The sequence below is a fragment of the Haliotis asinina genome, chromosome 5, assembly GCF_037392515.1.
Source record: "Haliotis asinina isolate JCU_RB_2024 chromosome 5, JCU_Hal_asi_v2, whole genome shotgun sequence".
Classification (NCBI taxonomy): Eukaryota; Metazoa; Mollusca; class Gastropoda; order Lepetellida; family Haliotidae; genus Haliotis; species Haliotis asinina.
The window spans coordinates 48,844,427-48,867,955 of NC_090284.1; the positions used below are offsets into that span (position 1 = coordinate 48,844,427).

Below are 23,529 nucleotides of genomic sequence, written 5' to 3' on the forward strand. Positions count from 1 at the left end.
CCTGAGGAATATTTTTATTGATATTGTTTCTCAAGGATGGTTACATTTTTATCAAATATATTTGTGCGCGTATTATGTCACTATCTACGTTGATTGATTTCTGACATGTCATATCAATTGTTCCTTAATTTTCTCTCACGTGAACAAATAGTACGAACGTGATACTTAAATACCCATCCTAATTAGTTGAACGTTTCCTACTACTGTGGTCCAACATAGCCGTTATGTATTTTTGAGCTGACACTGGTGCTTGCATGCATCAACGGCGTGTTGAAACAACGCGAACAAATATGATACGACTTCGTACTAATGGCCGCCTGTACGACGACCATTATGAGAATAACAATTACGTACTGTAATAATTGGGAGTGAGTGATTTAGTTTTTAAGGCGCCTTTAGCATTATTCCTACAATAAGATGAGAATTTATGATAATGTTATTTGACCTATAGACATGAAATGCATACCGCCACAGTTGTGGGGCGGTGGTGTAGCTTAGAGGATAAGCCTTCGCTCGTTAACGCTGAATACTGGGGTTCGATTCCGTACTTGTAATGTGTGAAGCCAATTTCTGATGTTCCCTGCCTTGATATTGCTGGAATATTGCTAAGGGCTTAGTGAAGAGCGAACGCCTTAACCACAAGGACACCCCACTGTCTGTGGTCTTTCGGAGAAAATGGATATTTCTACACAAACCCTGAGTATCGCTGAGCACTTGCTGATGTATAACAATTATGGTACGGAAACGCTGGATTTGAATAACAGCTTGATCGTGAACCATCTGCAAACACATAACGGCGAGTGAACACAATTAGGTCAGATATGTATTATATATTATTTTTTGTTTACACATGTAAAAAATAATATCTGCTGATTCTGGGTAATCTAAATATCAAGTTGCAAACAAAAATGGGCAAAACATACTTTGAAATTTGCTATCAAATTTCCGTAACAAAACTAGTCTTCATTATCAAATTTCCGTAACAAAACTAGTTTTCATTCGAAACTGAAAGGCATGAATGAAGCAAAATATTTAATTTATTCTCAGGACCAAGTTTTGGGGATAAAAAAGGATGTCCTTTAAATTACGAATTACATCATTTACGTTCTAAGCGATTGAACGAATAATATTTCGTTCAATGCCCTGTGCGTAATCTGTTTGATCGATAACATCACATTTTCCCTGACTTTTCAGCGTCGAGGACAATCATCTAAATGTTTTAGTTAAATCAATGAATTTCTCATTGTTCCACTTGCCCTATTTTTTCTAAAAAGACATTTTAATATCTCACGCACTATTCTTCAAAATACGCTATTCAATATATTAAAGAAATAAACGCATAAGCCGTTTTAGAAGAATTTAATGTGTTAGCTTAAGAGCAATTATTTCATGTAATGTCAATGGTAAAAGGTTCGCCAACACAACAGCAGCCTTTATTGTTGCGTTTCTGTTTATTCGAGTCAGCATGATGGCTTAAAGTTAGTAATTTGTTTGGCCACCATTGGCAGCAAGTCTCGGATCAGGGATGCGTTGTGCAGTCTCTCAAGGCGATAACAAGCGAGCAACCCGGATGTAGCGGTCTTGGGGTTGGGTGGTAATTCTTGATCTGGGGCGGAATTGGTCTGCAGGAAACCATCTCAAAAACGAGATACACTGCTCTGATGACATGTCGGGCAGCTGTAGGATGCGACTCCCAGCTTCAAGGCGACCCCTGATTGGTGCCATGATGATTTCCCCTTTTTCAAGCAAAAACGAATGATAAAATTAAACACAACGTTTGCCTTCTCTTAATGTTCGGTTCCGCACTCACTTCCGGTTAATTGCACGCGCACGTGCATTTTGCTTTGCATGTTTACTTCGGTTTGGTGAATATCCCTTCAACCGTTTCTAAAAGAAGGGGTTGGGGTGAGGGATGGTGATGAGAGTGAGAGAGAGAGAGAGAGAGAGAGGGAGGGAGAGAGAGAGAGAGAGAGAGAGAGATATTTGGGATACAAATGGTATATTTGTATGATTTTGTTGCCGTAGCATTACATGAGTGCAATATTCTCAAAAAATCACCAATGCGTTTCTGTTTTTTGAAGAGTGTAAGTGTCACTACAAAACACTACAAAACACTGATTGGTTGGTATATTGTTTAACGCCGACTAACTCACTGGAGAAACTGAATATCGCATAAGCTACCGGTATCTAAATTGCAAAACATATACCTTAATTGCTGAATTTGTCCCCCAAACAAAAAGAGAGTTACAAACTGTATGGATCGACAACTTCTTTATTGCGATAAACTGGACCTTTCGGAGCAGATATTAACACGGTTGTCAAGTAAGTGATGCACAATGTTATAGACTCTTCTTATTCCAATTACCCCCCATTACTTACTAACGGATGGTTTTGATGAAAGAACGAACCCCATATATTAAGAAAAAGAGTGGAATCCGGAACCTTAAGTAAATGTATAATTGCTTCATTTACAATTTTGAACCATTTTCCAAATTCTTTTGTAAAGAGGTCTGAAGTTAACCACGTAGCAGAATTCTGAAAGAACTCTTACATATAATGTAAGAGTACCTTCGAAAATCGTTATTTATATTAAAAAAAACACGATATAAATCAATTACAAGGATACATGCCGTACCCAGAAAGGTGTCCCGTCAGTCACCGCGAACACAAACAGATACCCCTGCCACCAAGCGGGCATCAGAGAGAGTCTTGTGTGACTTCCGGTATCTATCGTCACGTGAAAGTTACACAGGTGATATCAAGTCACGGAAGGTAAGCCAGTTTCTTCTGCGGGAATTTTGATCCAACATTTGTGGGATATGGCATCAACTGCGTTGGCAGGACGAATTACTGCGTTTTGCTGAAAGTGGTTCTGTATTTATGTCGATTTGGCTTGTGATGTGCCAAAGTGCTCTCTCCAAGAAGTCAAGTCTTCGTCTAGCCAATGACAGCGCGTGTGTTTAGTTTGTAACGTTCACATTGTTCAACCTTTTATCTTTGGCGTCAACAGGTCTTAGGTGACAATTGTCCCTAATAGGGTAAGAGTTCCGACCCGCAATCCTCGCTTGAAATTATTAAATTTATCAGCTAGCATTTTTCAAGGGTTTAGGGCTAGGTTAGAATTGGGAAAGACTTCCGCCCGTACCCCTCCAAAATTTTAACATGGTGAATTAAATTCTTAGAGTGTCGTTTTTATAAGTAGGATATGTGTTTCAGTATGATATGATGAAAAGGAACATGTTACAAAGTCATTTTTATCATATGAGGATTATATATTCAGGTTATATGATTTGACTTAAATGAAATTTAAGGGTGGATACAGGCTGAAGTCTTACCTGTGGGTCATCTCACAATGGGTTTTGGTTTTCACCTTTGACAACATGACACGTCACACCTTCAAGGTGCTGACTAAGAATGGTAAATCTTTCGTAAGGACTCTTCATGTGGTCAAGCACATGGTCATTAAAACCTTACCAGGTAGGTACAGCACTTGAGTGTTGTGTTTTTATGATCTGTATATATGGAGTAGAGAATAACCTTTCTCTCATCTACCACTTGTGAAAAACCTGTCAGTTTGAGAAGTGTGGCAAGTTTATGACTATTTAGTAGATCTTATTTACAGAATGTTTTGAATTGCAATGACTGATAGTGTCTGTTGTTCTTTGAAAAGTGCGTGTCATAAGAGGCGACTAACGGGATCGGGTGGTCAGGCTGTCTGACTTGGTTGACACATGTCATCGGTTCCCAACTGTGCAGATCGATGCTCATGTTGTTGATCACTGGGTTGTCTGGTCCAGACTCGATTATTTATAGACCGCCGCCATAAGCTGGAATATTGCAGAGTGCGACGTAAAACTAAACTCACCCACTCACTCTTTGAAAAGTATTCTGTTTTTCTCATACTCAGTCTGATGTGAAATGTCAAGATTATGGGAAAAGGTCTTCTAGTCGGAAATGACATTTATTTAACCACCTGTAGTGAGCTATAATGCTGTATGGTTGAGATTGATATAGAAATGACTTCATCTTTCATCTTCCCAATCAAATGCTAGTATTGAAGAAGTAATGCGGTTACGCTGAAAAATCATGCCATGAAACGCTGAATATTTTAAAATGTTTTTCAATGTTAACAATTGTACTATGAGTCACTGATTTTCCAAAATGTTTGTCAATTTTCAGATCTTAAGGCTTATAACATATTTTACCTCAAGTAAAATTTCAGTTCAAAGAAACATAAGACGTGAATTGTTTAAATGTTTGATCTGATAGTCATATAAAAACAGCATGTTTGACCAAGCATTAGAAATAATCATCGCCTGGAGGCCTAGCACCGGTTGTTACTGCAGTTTCAAAGATCTCCAGGCCCTTGTGGCCTTCACTCGGGCTTCAGTAAATTATCTGTCATTTTCATAACTGGAATCTTTCCCATAACTGGAATTTTTTGCTTGCTTTTCTTGTTTCTTTTCCTTCAATATTTACGTTTTGGAATCATCCATGATCTATCACTTAGTTCCACTTCCTGGTATTTTAGTGTTTCATGCATAGGAATGTTAACACCAGCCTTTAACAAACAAGAATGTCTCTCTCATAGGATTCACCAACTGATTTTGTAGAAACTGTTAATCACTGACCAGTGTAGCCTATATAGTTTTTTGTAGATTTTAAGCAGCAACAGGGCCTGATGACCCCCATGCAAATTAAAGTATTGTAAACACTGGTTTGATCATAACACAGGCACTTCTCTGTGTTACTGACGTAAAACATATTCTGCAATTGTGAAAAATGAACATTATCTTGTGATCAAGCTGATCATGTCTCAGTGTTGTAACACTGAAGTTGAATGTTGATAACATCATGGCAGTATGATACAGAAGTCAGCGCTACTTCATGTTCAGTGATGTAGGTAATACTCATGAACCTGACGACTCTGAATTGTATTTTTAAATAAGTTATGCGTGGCAAATAAATTAAGTGGACTAAATCGCAGCATTTGTCTGAAACATGCATGCACATCAGGAGTATTTTATTACATCTACTTTCAATTATTATTCATATACAATCCAGGATTTTCAATTCAGTAAATACAGTAGATTCATTTCAGTTGTTGAACTATTTTTAACTGAAGACATCTGAGCATCTGCAGTCTTATGCAACCTGTGATTGAGTAGTGTATGCATTTGACATTCACCATGCATCCTACAGTAAAAGTCTTTGGAACTTCAGAATAAGTAATCAAGGTAAATCTGTGCTGGTGATTGTATTTGTTACGAAAGAACAACACAAAAAAAGGAACTATGGTAAAAGTAAAAATAGATGAACTTTAAAAAATTATATTATCAAATAGCATATGTACCATACACAATAAATTTCAACCACGTCTTCCTCAGTATCACTTACTATAAAGCCCTACGAACATTTTAAGCCCATTCTAAACACACTGGCTATGATCAAAGTTAAGACTTCTTAGGGCTACGAACATTTTGAGAATAAGGGCCCTGTGTAGTATGCCTAATACTATTACTGCTCGAGGAATGTACCCAGATATATATATATTTTTATCCAATGTAAAAATTGAATGTCAAGTTAATAATTCTGGCCAAAAAAGACTAAGTTTTGCAACAGCTTATGACTGAATTGACATATCTGTAGTTTATGTGTCTGATGAAGTTAACAAACATGATCAATCCTCACAGAGGTGTTTGCGGTTGTCTGAAGCATATGGTGACTGATTATGTTTGAAATTCTGTTTGTTGTGACCTTCAGATTTCTAGGCAATGGAGGCACTTGATGTTCAGATTGCAAGGATGTAGGGCAACATGAAATGTTTCTTGATTGGTGATAAGATAAGGACAGCTCTGAACTTCCTGACCTTATTCTTGTTAACATGAGACAAACAGACCTTGGTTAGCTATCGAGTGACAAATGGCAGCTCTGAGAAAAAATGGTTATTTTAAAGCTTGTATGTGTTCATATGAAAAGGATGATCAAAAACAAAACAACTGTGATCATCTTGTGTATTATTTCATATTAAGGTTAGTTTCTTAGCTCACAAGAGTGGAAGGCCATTCTTGGAAGGACTTTGATTTTTGTCCTGATTATATAAATCATAGATGCCACAGCATCTGCAAAGATAGATATTGTCCATGCGGCCTAAGGAATGTGTCAAGAATTAGGATAACTGCTGGAAGAAGGCTGGTTCAGTTTTGATCAATGACACCAGTTGTCTGTCATCACCTGTATGACCACACCTGCCACCTGTATTACCTACACCACTCACCTCTATGACCACACCTGTCACTTGTATGGCCACACTAGTCACCGATATTACCACACCTGCCACCTGTATTACCCACACCGCTCACCTGTATGACCACGCCCGTCACCAGCCTGACGACACTGGTCACCTGTAACACCCACCACACCAGTCACCAGTGTGACCACACTGGTCACCAGTATGACCACACTGGTCACCAGTATGACCCACCATACCAGTCATGTGTATGACCACACCTTTCAGGTAGAAGTCCTCAATAACCCCACAACAGGTGTCAGGGCAGATCCAAAGTTGTAATGTTGCAGAGACTGAGGCTGCTGCAGCTGAGGTCATCCAAGTAGAGGAAACACTTTGGTTCCTTCTCCCTTTATCAGTAAGTGTGGTGTTGAACTGCGCAGTGGAGATGTCTGCCTGTACTGAACAGGGGTCACACACATGTATTTAGAATGTTACTGCCAGTTTATGATTTGTTATGTCTGACTGGTTCACACATTAAAAACACTAATGATGGCATCAAGATGTGTCAGTGTGCCTGATATCAGATGTCGTGAACAAATGGGAACTGTATTCTCCGTGGTGCTGTTGTACAAATCAGCCATAGTACTACGACTGTCATAAGTCAGTGTTGAGGTATGGGAGTTACAATCACCTTAGCGCAAAGGTTGCGTTGTGCAACAATAGCGTGGACCTTAATAGCATGACTAGATTTGGAGGAGGTGTGAGAGAGAGAGGAAAGACAGAGTGTCTGGGGCATGTGGGTGGGTGAGTGATTACTTTGAATCTTTCTTCCAGTTTTATCGGAATATCAGCTTAATATGGTAAGGAAAACTTAAGGTGAAAATGCCCTCAGAGAGCTGGGTTTGACTCCACATTATTTGACATTACTTCAGTTAGGGCCGGTGGGGTAGCTCAGTGATGAAAGTGTTCGCTCATCAGGTCAGAAGCCTGAGTTTGTTTTTCCACTTGTGTACATTGTGTGAAGTCCGTTTCTGGTGTTCCCAGTCTTGATATTGCTGGAATATTGCTAAAAGTGGCATAAAATTAAACTTAAACTGATTTCTGTTCTATCAGTGTGTCAGTCTAATGTTAATGGTCCCCTGCCTTGAATATTGCTGTAACATCACCTGTGTGCTATTGTTCACTGAACATGCTGAAAGTGGAAGTGTAGCCAGTTGGTTAAGGTGGTAGGTGATCTCACCTAAAACCTGGGTTCTATTCCCTACACCAACAGTGTGTGATACCCATTATTGGTGTCCCACAATGTTGTAGTTATTGTGTATTCCTGAGATAAGAGACTTTAACTCAGTTATTGGTGCTTCCACAAACATAAGTTGTAAACCATATTTCTTATTTTTCCTGAGTCACCCCTAACTTTTGTCATGTCTGTGTATATTTCATTTGCCTTTGTTTCCTGGAAGATAAATCAGTCATTTACATTTGAACAAAAACAACTTTCAAAACACACCTGCATATCCCAGTTTTGTGTTGGACGACATGAAATAAAGGCATGTTATGTTATTACTTCTGTGTTACCCTGCAGACCATTCCACGGTGTTAGGGGTGCCATGACTGTCATAAACCAACAGTTTATCATTAACTTATTACTTTCAAATAATACAATCTCTTTGTGGATCAGGACTGATATGAGAGTTAATTGAAATGTGATTCAGGTGAGGAGTGGCTTGGCTTGGCTTTGGCTGATCGTGTGTTTTGATTTGATACCAAGATTCTTGTTCGTGCTACAGACTATAGGTTTACCTGATCTGGACACTGCCACGACCAGCTGCCAGAATGTTTAGTGTCAAACGTATCTGGGATCAAAGAAAAATGTGATTAACGTGCAAGGTTTTCTTAGTTTCTAAAACTGTTTTATTGGCACTTGACAAGAAGTAGCAAAAATAATTATTTTAATGGATTTAAGTCTGCTTAATGCGATTCCAAAGTCATGGTTCGATAATTCCTCTTTCCTGCAGCATTTGTTGAGCTCTCTTGACCTTTGACATGACTTTCTAGCAGATGAGCTCCGGAATAAACTTCTAATTGCATGACCAAGCGTTGGCAAAGAATTGTTGGATACGGAGTCAGGTGGGTTTGTCGTCTTCGACACCGATGTGGTGGAGTTCTCTCCTCAAGGCAGACCTGTAATTCTATAGTCCGAGAGGGAAGAAGTTAAATATAGAGACTTAAGCTGGCTTTGCTGTGGGATAATTGCTAGCTGACTCTTCATGCAGACTATTGCAGACAGGTTTTGATGAATTTTCCACTCCAGACAGATTAGATTGAAGGCAGCAGATGACAAAGTGTGCAGCATCTTGCTGAAATCTGTTTTTTGTGCTTATCTTCATAAATATTTACATAAGCTGAATTTAGATATATTGATCAATGTTAAGTGGAACTTGATTCTCATCCATTGTCTCTTTGGGCGTCTTAATGATGCAGCTTTGTTAAGTCTTCGTTTATCATACATGAGCTAACAATATCTTATTGCCATGATACAGTTCTGGAGTCTGTGAGTGAGAATAGTTCTACACTGCTTTTCGCAATATTCCAGCAATATTGCAGTGCGGCAGGGTTTCCTTTGACACGGAAAACCTGCATATATGAGGCAGTGTAAAGTGAAGAAATGTATAAAATACAAACACTGCATTGCTTCTGATGCAATCAAATCACTAATCAAAACCACACAATTTTATGCTATTGTAATAAATGAAACTAAATTTCTGTTTTCAAATGTATCCAAAAGTATGCATCATAATCCTTTTGATTTCAGACTTAGAAGCACATACCTGAAAGATCAAGAAATTATTAGTTGAAAATCGATTATCTTTGGAAATTGTTTGACCCCAGAGTTATTGTTTTGACTCCTCACCCAAAACTGGGAGGGTCAGTCTGACCCCCAAATATAAGTGTCTTGGGGCAACCCTGAGTATGAGACCCCAGAAATGGGCTTCACATATTGTACATCATAAATCTCTCAAACTGTGTGGCAGTGGGATAGCCCAGTGGTTAAAGCATTCAGTCATTGCACAAAAAACGCAGGTTTGATTCCTTTCATGGGTGCTTGTGTGAAACACATTCCTATGATGTAGCTGGAAATTGCCTAAAGCAGCGTTTAAAACCTCAATGAGTTGCTAAACAAGTTTATGTTTCCAGTTGTTATGAAAGCCGTTGAACATGTGTGGGAATTTGTCAAGTGGTTGCAATACTCTTGTGAGAAACATTTTCCATTTACTAGATAAAATGGCCACAAATGCCATTGCATATTTCAAGACATTGTTATTGTCTGCACGCTCTTGCTACATTGACCAAAACAGTAGTAATTTTCTCTCAATCACTTCTTATAAATGATCATTATTGTGTTCCAGAGAGTTTCATTCTGTTCAACCAGGAATCCTCTTCATGTTCTTATAATACTGGAAAATTGCAGATTCAACTTTAGGTCCTCAGGATTTTAGGGGGCGATGGAGTAGCCAAGTGGTTTCAGCATTTGCTGGATGTACTGAAGATCAGGGTTTGATTTCCTTCTTGGGAACAATGTATGAAGGCCCCCCACCCCCTTACCCCTGTGTTGTGATATTCCTGGAATATTACAGAAAGTGGCATAAAACTTTAACTCATGCACTCACTTCTAAAGATTTTATATACCGGTACTGTCATGGAAATACCTAGGCATCAAATTTTCTGACTGACGATTAGTCCTGAAATTAGGGGAAATTTTAAATTTGCATTTGTATATTTTTTGTATTGTTTCTCTCAACATTTAAAAAAATTATAGGTTTCAATAGTTAGTGACAAGTACATCTCCATCACTTAGCTAGATTGTTAATGCATTTCAGAACGCCATCAATAGTTTTTCAACTTTTCAATAGTTTGTAACTATTGATTCCTGCTTTTGATGAAAGACATAGTTGAATATGTGAATGTACTCGCTTTAAACAAGATGATTCACTAGACTGGGGGTGGGGTTTATTTTTTAAGTGCAAGTACCTGCATGATGGAGGTAGAGTGCCTTCGGACATGAAACACACAACATTATTACAGTTTTTCTTATATTCCGTCAACCATCTGTTCACATTTGGAATGTGATTTTAGCTCCACTTCTTTCCATAGTGAAGCAGATGTGAGCGTTTGAGAAGTCGCCATTGACACTTTCTGCACTGGAGACAAATATTGGGAAGTGTTGGTGGACATTTTGCTTTCACAGACATCAGTGGTGATGAGGACGCCACAAAGAATTTTGGTGCAAGAGTACACATGTCTAAATTATTTGTCACCTTACCCTGCATGATATCGTCGACAACCAATAGCATTTCCTCGCTCGTTCTTTTGTAACTGAAACATTCATTTGATAAACATTTAATCCATGGATACATGAAATATATTCGTCCCTGTTAAACATCCTTCTGACTTTTCATTACTTATCCTCCTAAAGTAAGTAGATTGTAGTTGCTTCCCTTTATTTTGTTTACATATAATGACAGCGAGGCTGGGCTGTTGATGACTGGTATGATGTTAGTGGAAATATGATGACACCTGATATGATGTCATCGCGCCCTAAAACGAATGCTGTTCTAAATATTGTTTTGGGAAAATCTAGATTAAGCCTCTGACATTATCTTACATTATCACACTTGCGGCCAGGTATAAGCTAATACAGTGTTTTCTGTATTGTATATTCCTTTGGCTCTACAGTCGTTGCATAGTGCTTCCCAACGTGTGTACCAATGCAATACCACACATCCGGTCTTTGGTACTTGAATGGTCATAGTTAGAATGCGCTACAATTTGTTGGTTTGCGTCAAACGAAAAACATTAAAGTACATAGAACTTAACATATTATTCTATGTAAGCTTTCAGTCTTTTGAGTGAATGAGTGAGTGAGTTGTATGTAGCACTGTATTTGTCAGCTTAATGAAGGAAAAACAGTCGAAATAATGCAAGTCTTTCACGTTTGTCATTTTGGTGGAGCCCATGAGCATGGGCGTGCTGCTGACAAACTCACAATCATAATTGCAGCGATACAGGATCGAACCCACAATCACCCTATTCCCTTCCAAGAAGGGATGCAGTAACAAATATGATATATTTTTAACTTACCTTATCATAGGTCTTATGCTAAGGAAATACCAAAATTAAGGCACGAATACAATATCTGTCACTGCAATAGGTTCATGATAAAATTAGGCAATATGGTATTTCTTTTTATTTTCTGCTTATTCTTGTTCTGTCAGTCCATTCATTTGGAAGCTGGCAGGGATAATGGAGGCAAAGAATGATCTGAATACCACGCATGGCACTTAATATGTTGAATAAAACATATTTCACGTGAGTAATTATTAAACATCGGATAGGAAACCTAGGAGCACAACCAGGTGAGGAGATGGAAGTGTACCTTTGATGGTGGCGACATTTTATTTTGACATGAAAAATATTTTTCGAACCAAAGCGATGAAAGTATGTTGCCAAACTTTGCTCGCTTCACTCGCACATATGAAGACTTGCCATATTCTCTATGGTGCGTAACCCCATTTGAACTACAGTTTGCCTGTGGTCATACAAAACGCATTACTTTATAAAAATACAAAATCACCTTAAGGACCGTAGTTCAGCTTATAGATAAGAAATAACAACCTCACTATAATGATGATAAACTTATGGAAAATAAAAGCCACTGGGTTGTACAGGTTTTTGATGCTAGGTATCTGGAAAGGAAAAGGGTCAGTGGTGGTCTGGGACAGTGTCTCCTGAATCTCAGTGATGACAATTGATGTAGACATCTGGTTTCCTTTGTAACAAAAGTAAAGAATCATAAAGGGGATGAGTATCATGGGAACACCATCAATGAAACTTTGAGCTCAGTTCAGTACTTTCGGAGGCAAAACGACAAAGACATAAACATTTTTAGTGATTATGAATTTGCTGCTGTTTGCCAAACCTTGGACGCAAAAATGAAGTCCTGCATGAGGAGGCATTGGGGTTCAGAAGCGGAAAGCTGATGTGCTGACACGTAGGAGGAAATGCAATGGAAAATGGGGATCCTAGGATGACATTCCGCAAAATCTGCTAGGCACAGTATTCTACCTAAATGGCATCTGTTTCTGTTTAACGGGTGATTCTGAAGACCATGATTTATCGGTAGGAGAATTTGGTAATTTTGAAATTATTCTGAAGAATGGTGCCAAACATTTGAGATATTTAGAAGGTGTGACTAAAACAAACAACGGTCGTTAAGGCAAAAGAACATTCTTGGAAAGTATGTCCAGCTAGACCCAATACAGAAAATCCTCTCAGATGTCCAGTCTGGCTTCTTGAGAAGTACATGTCACTATTACACTTGGTGGCTCTCAAAAATAAATAATGAAATCATGGATCAATGATTCTTTTTTTTACAATCAGAAATTTTATCAAAATGTAAATATTTTAGATATTTAAATACTTACTTCACCATAGGTCTTATGCATATTGTCTCAAGCTTCGCTAAACGAGATCAAACAGTCGTTGATTCGCCATTCCCATGAATGGCTACCTCATGTATCGACGAATGTATAGCCACGGAAGTGACATGATCTCTATACCGCGCAAGTGTGGCCCATCCAAAATTCACTTTTACTTCAAGCGTCCTCGAGTGAGGACGTGTTGTTGGTTTGCTTTTTCAGACCACCTATCTTTCGTGATTAAAGTTGTGACTTTTTCAAAAGTAGTAAGTGGTTCTTATTCCCTATTTTCAAGTGTAAAGATGAAGTTTCTTCACTTACCTGGCTACCTTGTGTGGTTGTGATGTGAGTGTTTCCCATGTTGTTCTTTTTGATTGTATGGGTATTTGGGGAGTTTGCTAGTCCCTTGGCTTTCATCTCCTCTGTACTCCGTATTTCAGCTGTGTTTTTTCATTATGGCTGGTATATTTCATTGTTTTTTATGGTACGTGTCGCTCCAATGTGGGGGCAGCCATCTTTGTTTGTCTTGGTCAGCTGTTTTGCAAAATGGGGTGTGCCTATTGTATGCAAAGGGTTTTCTTGCTACACTTTTGTGCAGTTTTTATTTTGTTAATGTAATATTTTTTACGTTTTTCCCTTTTTTGCATGTTACAGTGTTTGTGCAGGACTCACCAGTTTTGCACCATTTGTAAATCCTGTAATCAGCCAAGGACCTGCACCCCTGGTGTCCCGATTGTGCGTTGTTTGCTTGCACTTTTCACTGTTGCCTTCACTGTGTGCTGTTGTCTACCACTGAGTTCAAGACCTTCTTGGCAGTTAAGAGGATACGCTTCAAGCAGCGTCGGCGCAAGATGTCCTCCTCAGCTTCTTCTTTGAGATTGCGTTCTTTGTTGATGGATACTCCAGATCAACGCCCTCCTTCAGCGTCAGCCTTGGGAATCTCACAAGAGTCAGGAGCGCCTGTGACACGGTCATCGGATCATCAACCTAGCGATGCCATCGTAGACTTATCAAGGCCTGATATGCTCTCCCATCCTGAGATGCAGAAACTACTATGCTCCCTAATGTCAATCCAACGCCGATGCCAATGTCGATGCCTACTTTGGTCTCCGACTCCACCTTGCCATTGCCAGTGCCTCCCCTACTGTTCCAGCGCTGACTATGTTGCTTCACTCATCGTGTCTTCATCACCGGCGCAGTACTTTCTCCTACTACGGTGGTGATCTTCTTGTTGGATCCAGCGCCGGCACGAGCGCTGATATTACCACTATCTACACAGATGTCTGTGCCAACTCTCACGACACCGCCAATGCCAGCGCTGACACTTGCTTCAGCCATCATGTCTAAAATGCTGGCGTATGTACACCTCTCCCTACTAGGGGGGTGAACTTTTTAGATCCAGCGCCAGAACCAGTGATGCTGCCTCTTCTCATGTACGCCATCCAGATGCCTCTGCCTTTCAGAGCTTGGGCTACCGCATACCTGGTGTGTCTTCATCTCATACCCTCTCTTGGGAAGAAGACTTACAGCGCCAGCTTGTGGAAGAGCGTGCTCGGTGTGTAGAAGCCGAATGCCTCCGACGTTCTAGGAGATTGCGATCTATCTCCCCCAGGCGCTCTTGGTCTTGGAGTCCTTGTCGTGGCCATTGCTGCTGCTCGAGGTTCAAATCCTGTTCTACTCGAGACTACAGATTAAGAGAGTCATTCTACGTTCCTTACAGGTGGGCGGGGCCATCATAAATCCAGGTCTAGCTCCCCCATTGCGCTCACCTCGCCTTCGCCGCTCACGTTCTGCAGATTCTTCTTACAATGTTAGGGAAGACAGTCATCTGGCTTCGGTACCCCAACGTTCAGCACCGGACCGACTTGATATGTTAGCTGTGTCCTGGGACGACTCCAAAGTGCAGTTTTTTCTCTCCGGATTATAGTGAAGACAAGCTGGAAGATATGAGTGACAGGGCTACCTACTGCCCCCCTCTCTGTTCTGCCATTTATGAGTGGATTGCAGATGGACTACCAGTTTGCCCGTCACCTTCAGCTGACACTATGGCTCCAAGAGCTATTAAGCTTTTCCTGGATTTTCTGCTTCAGGCCTCATTTTTTAGAGGCACATGCTATAACTTCAGCAGATGCCGATCTCACTGAATCCAACAATCAAGCTCCAAAGTCTTACAGGGTTTAGACTCTACTTGCTTGCAACAGATACTGAGCTGGAAAGGATGTTAAAGCCTATTTCTTTGTTAGCTTCGGCTACCTCAGTGGCTGCGTGGAATCTCATGGAAGATATCTTGTCTAGGATTGACCACTTTGCATCTTTATTCCAGTGACATTTTCATTTGCGTGCGCCATTGGCTATGACTAGGTGCACTGCTCAGGATTTTTAAACCTTTGCTCGTGGCAGGTAGAATTCAAGTGACGCTTGTTACAAGCTCCTTTCACCTCTCAGTTTCTGTTTGATTGGAAGATTCCTGAAATTTACCGTCTGCATGTTGAGCTCATGAGCATGGTGTGTCTGTCAACATTGGAAGATTATGTCCTGTGCAGGGAAGCCATCTGTAGTGCTTTTGCTAGAGGCTGCATTCGCAGCAAATCAGGATCGTTCCCGGGTTCCCCACTTGACATCCGACATGGGTAAGGGGAAGCATACATACTAAGGTCGTTGAAGATATGAACCCCCATGATTTATTCCTCCTTAGGAACAAGCATGCGGCACTAACATTAGATTGCCATGCACCAGCAGAGGAATTCAATAACATTATTTATGACGCTTCATTGAGCCCGAGTTCTGCAGTCAACCTATATCAGCATGGGGAAGCAGGGCATTTGCTTTACAGCTCCTGTATTAGATGACCATGGTGTTTTCTTCTGTAGAAGATCACTATTGCAATGAGCTGAAGGCCATCAACATATGTCAGTATTAAGCTCCAGAAGAATTCACACACTTTTACTGAGTCTTCTATACTCAGACTCACTTGTGTTTTTTCCGGGACAAGCCAAACAGTGATTAAGTTTGGATAAAACTGTTTGCTAGTGAGGGTATCACCGACAGCGTAAGATTTCACAATCATCTCTTAGCTCCAACCCCGGTGACATTACATCTACAATGTGTTTGGTTCTTGAAGTCAATGCCCTGCACAGAATGCTGTTGGTGCTCATTTGTCAGGGAATCATCTACAGATGTAAACAATCCTTTCAATGTTGGATAGGCTACATGATTATGCAGTCTAAAGTGGCATTTGATTGTCTTCCCGATGCGAAGAGGTCTTCTACCGCTGATTCTGTGTTGTACATGTTTCAGGGTGTTGACAGCAACATAATTATGACAGTTTCTACCGTGACAACCAGTCAGCTGTAAGTAGACTTCACATGAAGGACAGCTCGCTCACATCTTACTATGTTGACGATCTGATGATAAAGCGTTTCAGGCACTAATGTCTTCAATATAGATAAGACATGTACCTGCTCGTATTACCTCTTCATGAATATTCACCTGATTGAAACTTTCCTGGAGCAACGTCAGTGGCGTACAGAGAACGGTATCGCAATGCTGGTAGAGAGACGAAGTCAGAGTTGTATCAGACACACGTTAGGTACATTCTTCACAACACATGGTGTTGAGACAAGATTCAAACCATGATACCGCAAGCTCTCTCTGTTACCGCTGCGACAATGGCAGTGTCCTCTCGGCCTACTCAGCTTTTGACCTGTCAGATAAGGTTTTGTCCATGCCCATTGCTACATTACTGAGACGTTTCAGGTACTAATGTCTTCAATGTAGATAAGGCGTGTACCTGCTCGTATTACCTCTTTATGAATATTCCCCTGATTGAAACTTTCCTGCAGCAACGTCAGTGGCGTACAGAGAACAGTATCGCATTGCTGGTAGAGAGATGAAGTCAGAGTTGTACATTCTTCGCAACACATGGTGTTGAGACAAGATTCAAGCCATGATACCGCAAGCTCTGCTCTCTCCATTACCGCTAGGACAGTGGCAGTGTCCTCTTGGCCTACTCAGCTTTTGACCTGTCAGATAAGGTTTTATCCATGCCCATTGCTACGTTACTGAGACTTATTTGACAGATACGACAGTACGTCTCTGTTTAGATACGTTACTACAACGTTGGGGTGCCCACCCGGACAACAAGGTTGCAAGGGGGATTTGGGCAATCAATGCACATACTTTGCATGTCAACCACCAGGATATGGCAGTTCTCATCCACATTGTACAGCATTGGTCAGCTGCTTTGAGGAACAGACTGTTGATGGTCTACACTACACCACCTGCATAATCTACACTACACCACCTGCATAAACAGTCTCGGATCAACTTGATCTCACAGGCATGATCGTTCACAGCTTGAATTTCTACATAAAACATGCCTATCTCAGGTGCAGGCAATATCTTGGCAGATGTCTTGAGTCACAATCATCTCCAACAGAGTGGGTACACTAGTGAGGCTTTTCATCTCATCAGTCAGACATTCAGATCATGACGAATAGACTTTTTTGCTGTCAGGTTCAAGAGATACCTACATTTGTTTCTCCACTACCAGATCCATTTGCATTGTCAAAATTCACTCCAAGCATCTTGTTTGAAGATTACGCGTTTCCTACTGGAAGGCATCGGAAGGATAGACGACGATGCTGTGTCTGACTTGGGTCATGCCTACTGGCTGGGAAGAAAATGGTTCTGGTCCCCATCAAGGAACTAGAACAACCTTCACTGAGAGTACCAGAATGGTAGAACTTACTCATCAATCCGCACACCAGACGAGCACTCAGACATTGCTCCAACATCATGTCTGTATTGTATCAGAGCCTGCTTGAAACATTAAGGATATTCTGCTAGAGCTGTGAAGGCAGTCACCTTAGCTCTAAGTGGATCTACTTGTACCTTATATACCTCAATAATGGATGCGATTTGAGACATACCAAGCGGTAGGGCTTCACTGCTATGAAGCCACACTTTCCCAAGTAGTGGACAACTTGTGTTACTTACGGCTTTCTGGGGAGTTAAAGGTTCTGCTCTGTCAACTTGCATAGTGGAGGACAGTTTTTCTGCTGACACTGGCCATGGCGGCTAGCGCTAGTAAGATTTTTTGCACTTGATGTCACCAGGGTGTGGTTGACCAGTCCTGACATGATGTGTTCGACCATCCTGGCCGCTTATGATGCTTGAGTTCTATTTTATCCTTCAGCCAATAACTCATGGAATTAGGGCTTTCGCCTTTACCGTGGCTCTCCATAGGAACTGCACCATCCCAATATACATGGAAGGGTGCTCCAGGAAGACATCAGCAGTCTTCGCCAGCCATCATTTGTGAGATTTGGCAGCTGAGGATGTGGAGGGTCTGATTTCATTTGGCCACTGGTAGTTGTCTAGCAGTTCACCTGGCCTGCCGCTGTTTAGGTACCCACTTATGCTTACCATTTGGTCTCATGGTTTGCGTTCATATATTGCTGAATGTGTTGTTTTCCGTTGAGTTCCTTGATTTACTATCTGTTATCCTGTTTCAGGACTTCCTGATCCTGACTACAGTTAGTTTCTCGGGTCCTAGTTGCATGTGCTTTGGTAGTTGGATTGGTCCTCTGAAGCCCGACACCACCATCCATCTGTCGAATCCATATGCATAAGACCTATGGTAAGGTAAGGTAATAATTTTTTAAAATCTAAATAATTTAGATATTTAAAATTAATTACTTACCTTACCATAGGGCGGTGATTCCCTCCCAACGCTGGACTCTGTTCCCCAGTCTGGGTTCTAAGGACCAAGTTTTCAGTAAAAGTGAATTTTGGATGGCCCATGCTTGCGCGGGCATAGAGATCACGTCACTTCTGTGGCTATACATTCATCGATACATGAGGTAGCCATTCATGGGAATGGCAAATCAACGACTGTTTGATCTCGTTTAGCAAAGTTTGAGGTAATATGCATAAGACCTATGGTAAAGTAAGTATTTAAATACTAAAAATATTTACATTTTGATAAAACTTCTGATTGTAAAAAATGAATCATTGATCCATGATTTCATTATTTATTTTTGAGAGTCACCAAGTGTAATAGTTACCTGAGTGACATGTACTTCTCAAGAAGCCAGACTGGACATCTGAGAGGATTTTCTGTATTGGGTCCAGCTGGACATACTTTCCAAGAATGTTCTTTTGCCTTTAATGACCGTTGTTTGTTTTAGTCACACCTTCTAAATATCTCAAATGTTTGGCACCATTCTTCAGAATAATTTCAAAATTACCAAATTCTCCTACCGATAAATCATGGTCTTCAGAACCACCCCTTAAACAGAAACAGATGCCATTTAGGTAGAACACTGTGCCTAGCAGATTTTTCATGTCAAAATAAAATGTCGCCACCATCAAAGGTACACTTCCATCTCCTCACCTGGTTGTGCTCCTAGGTTTCCTATCCGATGTTTAATAATTACTCACATGAAATATGTTTTATTCAACATATTAAGTGCCATGCGTGGTATTCAGATCATTCTTTGCCTCCATTACCGCTGCCAGCTTCCAAATGAATGGACTGACAGAACAAGAATAAGCAGAAATAAAAAGAAGTACCATATTGCCTAAGTTTATCATGAACCTATTGCAGTGACAGATATTGTATTCGTGCCTTAATTTTGGTATTTCCTGAGCAAGAGAGAGATAGATATTTAGGCATGAGTGTGGTAAACATGTATAATATGAGCATGAATTTAATAATCTGTTTATTACCGAAGTCGTGATAATGAGGAGAATCAACCCACATCTACTTTCAAACATAGGCTGGTTACCCTCTGTCGCTCAATGTAGAACACATTGTTCATGAGGTCACGTCACCATGACAAAGTGATATTTTGCCCTTGTATGAAAAATGATAATCTCAATATTTTCGCCCTTGTAGGTGAAATGATAATTTAAGCTAATGGCAAAGATTGATCAGTGACTTAGTGTTGTCCATGAAATAGGTGTTTTTTGGATAAAAATCATTTATATCTTGTGTAACACAGTAACTGTATTTCATGAAAAAGACATAAACAATATTGTAAAACTGAATGCACTCTGTGCTAGGTGTTGCTTAGCAACTTGAATAACCAATGAATGGAATGCCTATTATCTATTATGAGTTTTGTTCTGTTCATGGATAAAGTTGCCATTTTTTCAACAGCTTTGGAAAATTGTTGTATTAAATTTTCAATTAAGATTCACAGGAGTTAAGTTTTGGCCTTATCAATGCATGAGTAGACCTAGGCTCAGGGGTGGCCTTATCAGTGCATGAGTAGACCTAGGCTCTGGGGTGGCCTTATCAGTGCATGAGTAGACCTAGGCTCTGGGGTGGCCTTATCAGTGCATGAGTAGACCTAGTTCAGGGGTGGCCTTATCAGTGCATGAGTAGACCTAGGCTCAGGGGTGGCCTTATCAGTGCATGAGTAGGCCTAGGCTCAGGGGTGGCCTTATCAGTGCATGAGTAGACCTAGGCTCAGGGGTGGCCTTATCAGTGCATGAGTAGACCTAGGCTCAGGGGTGGCCCCGTGGTTAAAGCGATCGCTTGTCATGCTGAAAACCTGGGTTCTGTTACCCACTTGAGTACTTTCTGTGAATCTTATTCCTGGTGTACCTGAGTGTGATATTGCTGAAAGGGAGCTCACACACTCACTCGTTCACTCAGTGGAGAGTGCCAGGCAGGGTAACAAGTAGTTAATAATTTAAATGTTTTTGTCTCACACTCCATTATCACTGAATGACTGTTTATGAAAGTGTTCATCCACACCTAGACATGATGTCCATCTTGTTTCTAGTGAAACTGTTGTTCTGTTGCTATTCCAGTCTTTTCATGTTACCATAAATTGGGGTTCATCCTGTGATTCTGTGACAGTCGGTGATGCCACCAGACTTATGGTTTTAGTGACCACGTATTACCACCTTTGTCACAAAGTTTATTACAAGTATTCCCTACAGAGGACAGACCATCCACAGAGATTGAAGCTGGATTAGGTGTAGACAAGCTGGTGCTGGATTGATGGGAGCAATTACCTACAAGCTAGTGTAAGTCATCCACATTGCATTGCACTGCAAGCTGGGGAAAGTTTTAATCCCAATCTGATGTCTGCCATGTGTCAGAAGGACATTTGTTGGATAAACGTTCTTGATGGAATGTGACAATATTGACAAGTGCTTTATATTTTAATTCCTCAGCTGCCTATCATATACTCTTTGGGATTTGTGGCAATTGGTTCCAGTATCTCCAAGAAAAGGTATTGTGTGGTCAAAGTGTAGATCAATCTTGATTCGAAGGTAATCCTCTCGAGAAGGAGGAACTGTGGTCTTGTATTGGTATTCCATGGTTAGGTAAGGACTAAAGGTTACAAGAATCTACCCTCTAGTCAGAGTGTTTGGCTCAAAAGTGGACCGATGAATTGCAGTCTAGCATGTAAACTGATAAACATAATAACATAGTCGTTGAAATGCTGATCATAATCAGAATATCATACCAACTCTGTCACGTTTTTGCAGAATATTTCTCCTGAAAATAAAAAAAAGTTGTTTAACAAACTTCTCCTTGCTCCCGTGGAGAACGTTTTCTGCACAAGAGCACATAGGCCACTTGTCACTGTGCAGTGGTTATGACTATGAGATGTTCCAGCCTTCGTCCAGGAGACAAGGACAGATCTGGACGTCCATAACTGAATAAATCTCATGAACACTACAAGTACTGCCTTGTTTTTGAGAGAACAGGAGTACCACTGTTACAGTTGTGGAGATCGATTATTATTATGTTGTACTCTATTTATTCTGTTTCAGACCTGATTAGTTTTGGGCCTTTGGTTGAAATCTCACAGTGGATGTTTGCTTTATTAATACTAACGAACAATAATTGAAAAATTTAGTTACTGTCATTTTCAGATTTTCCTATCAAGGTTGTTATTGCAGATATGTATAACATGATGCAACTTGATACTTTTAAGTGATGACTAACATATCATGAACATACACTTCTTGGAGTCTTCAAGAAATATTCAGTCATGACTAAGAATTAATTTTCAGATCCATGGACAAGTGTTCCAAAGACCAAACAGTAGTTCAAAATCATTTGTGTTCGATTATGAGAAAATGTGACCAATTACTTGGTCATTTGGTCACTGTGACCAATTTTCGATTATTTCAATTAATCAGAACACCACTATACCTGATTACATTAATGTATGCAAACATGGTGTAGCAGATAGCTAATTCTGACAATGAGTGAATGAGTAAAGTTTAATGCTGCTTTTAGCAATATTTCAGCAATATTACAAGGTGCCAACTAGGGCTCTGACTGTAGTATCCGGGGGACTAAACGTGACCCGGACTCAAGTACCCCAAAATTATAGTATGAAATAGCGTGAGAGCAATGTGTGTCTGATTTATATAGTTTTCAGTAGAATTTCACACAAGAACACCACACTTAAAGTTAGAATGTCTGTATTGAATTGAAAACTCCCATGAAATCTTTCCATTAAACTCGTGGCATGGTTTTGATGAAACACAAGCGTATTATCATTGATATATTTGACTAGCATCGGGCTATGCAGGGTCACATTACTCAACTAACCGTTAGCAAACAGCCCCCAACACAGAAACCAGTTCCTGTGGTATACAGCGCCACATGTTGCAACATGTGGTTATGAATTAAGAAAACCCAGAGTTTGAAAAGCTTTGAGACTAAGATAACCCACAAAGCAGAAATAACACAAGTCGTCAAAATCAACATTGATTAAAGCAAATTTCATTTAACCAATATCCAATGTGAATTTCTTTGAAGAAACTGCACTTTGCAACAAGGTGAAATTTCCCATATCAGCAATTAGCAACATTAGCACAGTAGTACGTGTTGATTAACGCTTGTGATTTGAAAACTAGAAATTCAATAAAGTGATGACAATTATAAGAGAAAACATTGTATTGAACATGAAAAAAACCCAAAATAGCACCATAATCCAATTCTTTTAACAATCAATATCAATTTTGTTAAATTTTTAAAAAATCAGCGCTGAAAGGATTCAGATGGGAAACTCATGTCCCTTGAGTAACAACAAATAATTACAATAGTGATCAAAACAAAACTATAACTCGGAGTTCAATGCATGTGAGTGTCTTGTATGTATTTGAGTCAAGTCTTTTGTGGTTGTAACCCCCAAAATATCCCTGCATCAGCATGGCTTGTGTTTGACTGGATTTGGGGAGGAATTGTCCACACTGACAGATTTGTGTTTCATGTTAAAATGTGTTCTCATTGAGATTGTTGAACTCCCTGCATAACTGGGCAGAATGCTGCAAAGGTGACACATGGTTTTGTGCTCTGAAGTGCCAGGATCAAAAACTGGCCCACATGTTTGAACTTTTCTCATACAGGACTGCACATGTACACGTTTTCATTTTCAAAGTTCATTTCACTTTCCACAAAACAATATATTTTTGACTGGGCATAATACACGAAATGGCAGTTTTGCTTTGTCCTTGGAAAATACTATTTTACTTGGCGTTTGTTCCACATTATGTAACAGGTACTATATCGCAGATGTCTCATAACGTGGGGGGTCATCCATGGACCCTAAGACCAGCGTTATGGCAAGAATGACAGTATCTCTCTTTTTTGGATACTGGGATGTGGACTTGAGTCCTGACGTACCCAACCTATTCCCGAGTACTCAAGAACCCATCAGAGCCCTAGTGCCAACAGTAGGGGAATCAGACACTGTGGTTTTGTAGGGAATTATTAAACCTATGTCTTTGGTGTGACAAGCAAAAGCTTTTATCATCTGACTCACTATTGTGAGTGGTGTT

General features: G+C 40.1%; 1 protein-coding gene across 1 annotated transcript in view; it reads left to right on the forward strand.

Moving 5' to 3' along the window:
• The first annotated feature begins 2,701 nt into the window (after positions 1 to 2,701).
• Positions 2,702 to 23,529, forward strand: part of LOC137284682 (G protein-activated inward rectifier potassium channel 3-like) — a 237,058-nt gene continuing 216,230 nt past the window's right edge. Inside the window, exon 1 of the mRNA XM_067816590.1 lies at positions 2,702 to 2,772. The gene's annotated coding sequence lies outside the window, so the exon portion shown is untranslated. The remainder of the gene's footprint in view (positions 2,773 to 23,529) is intronic.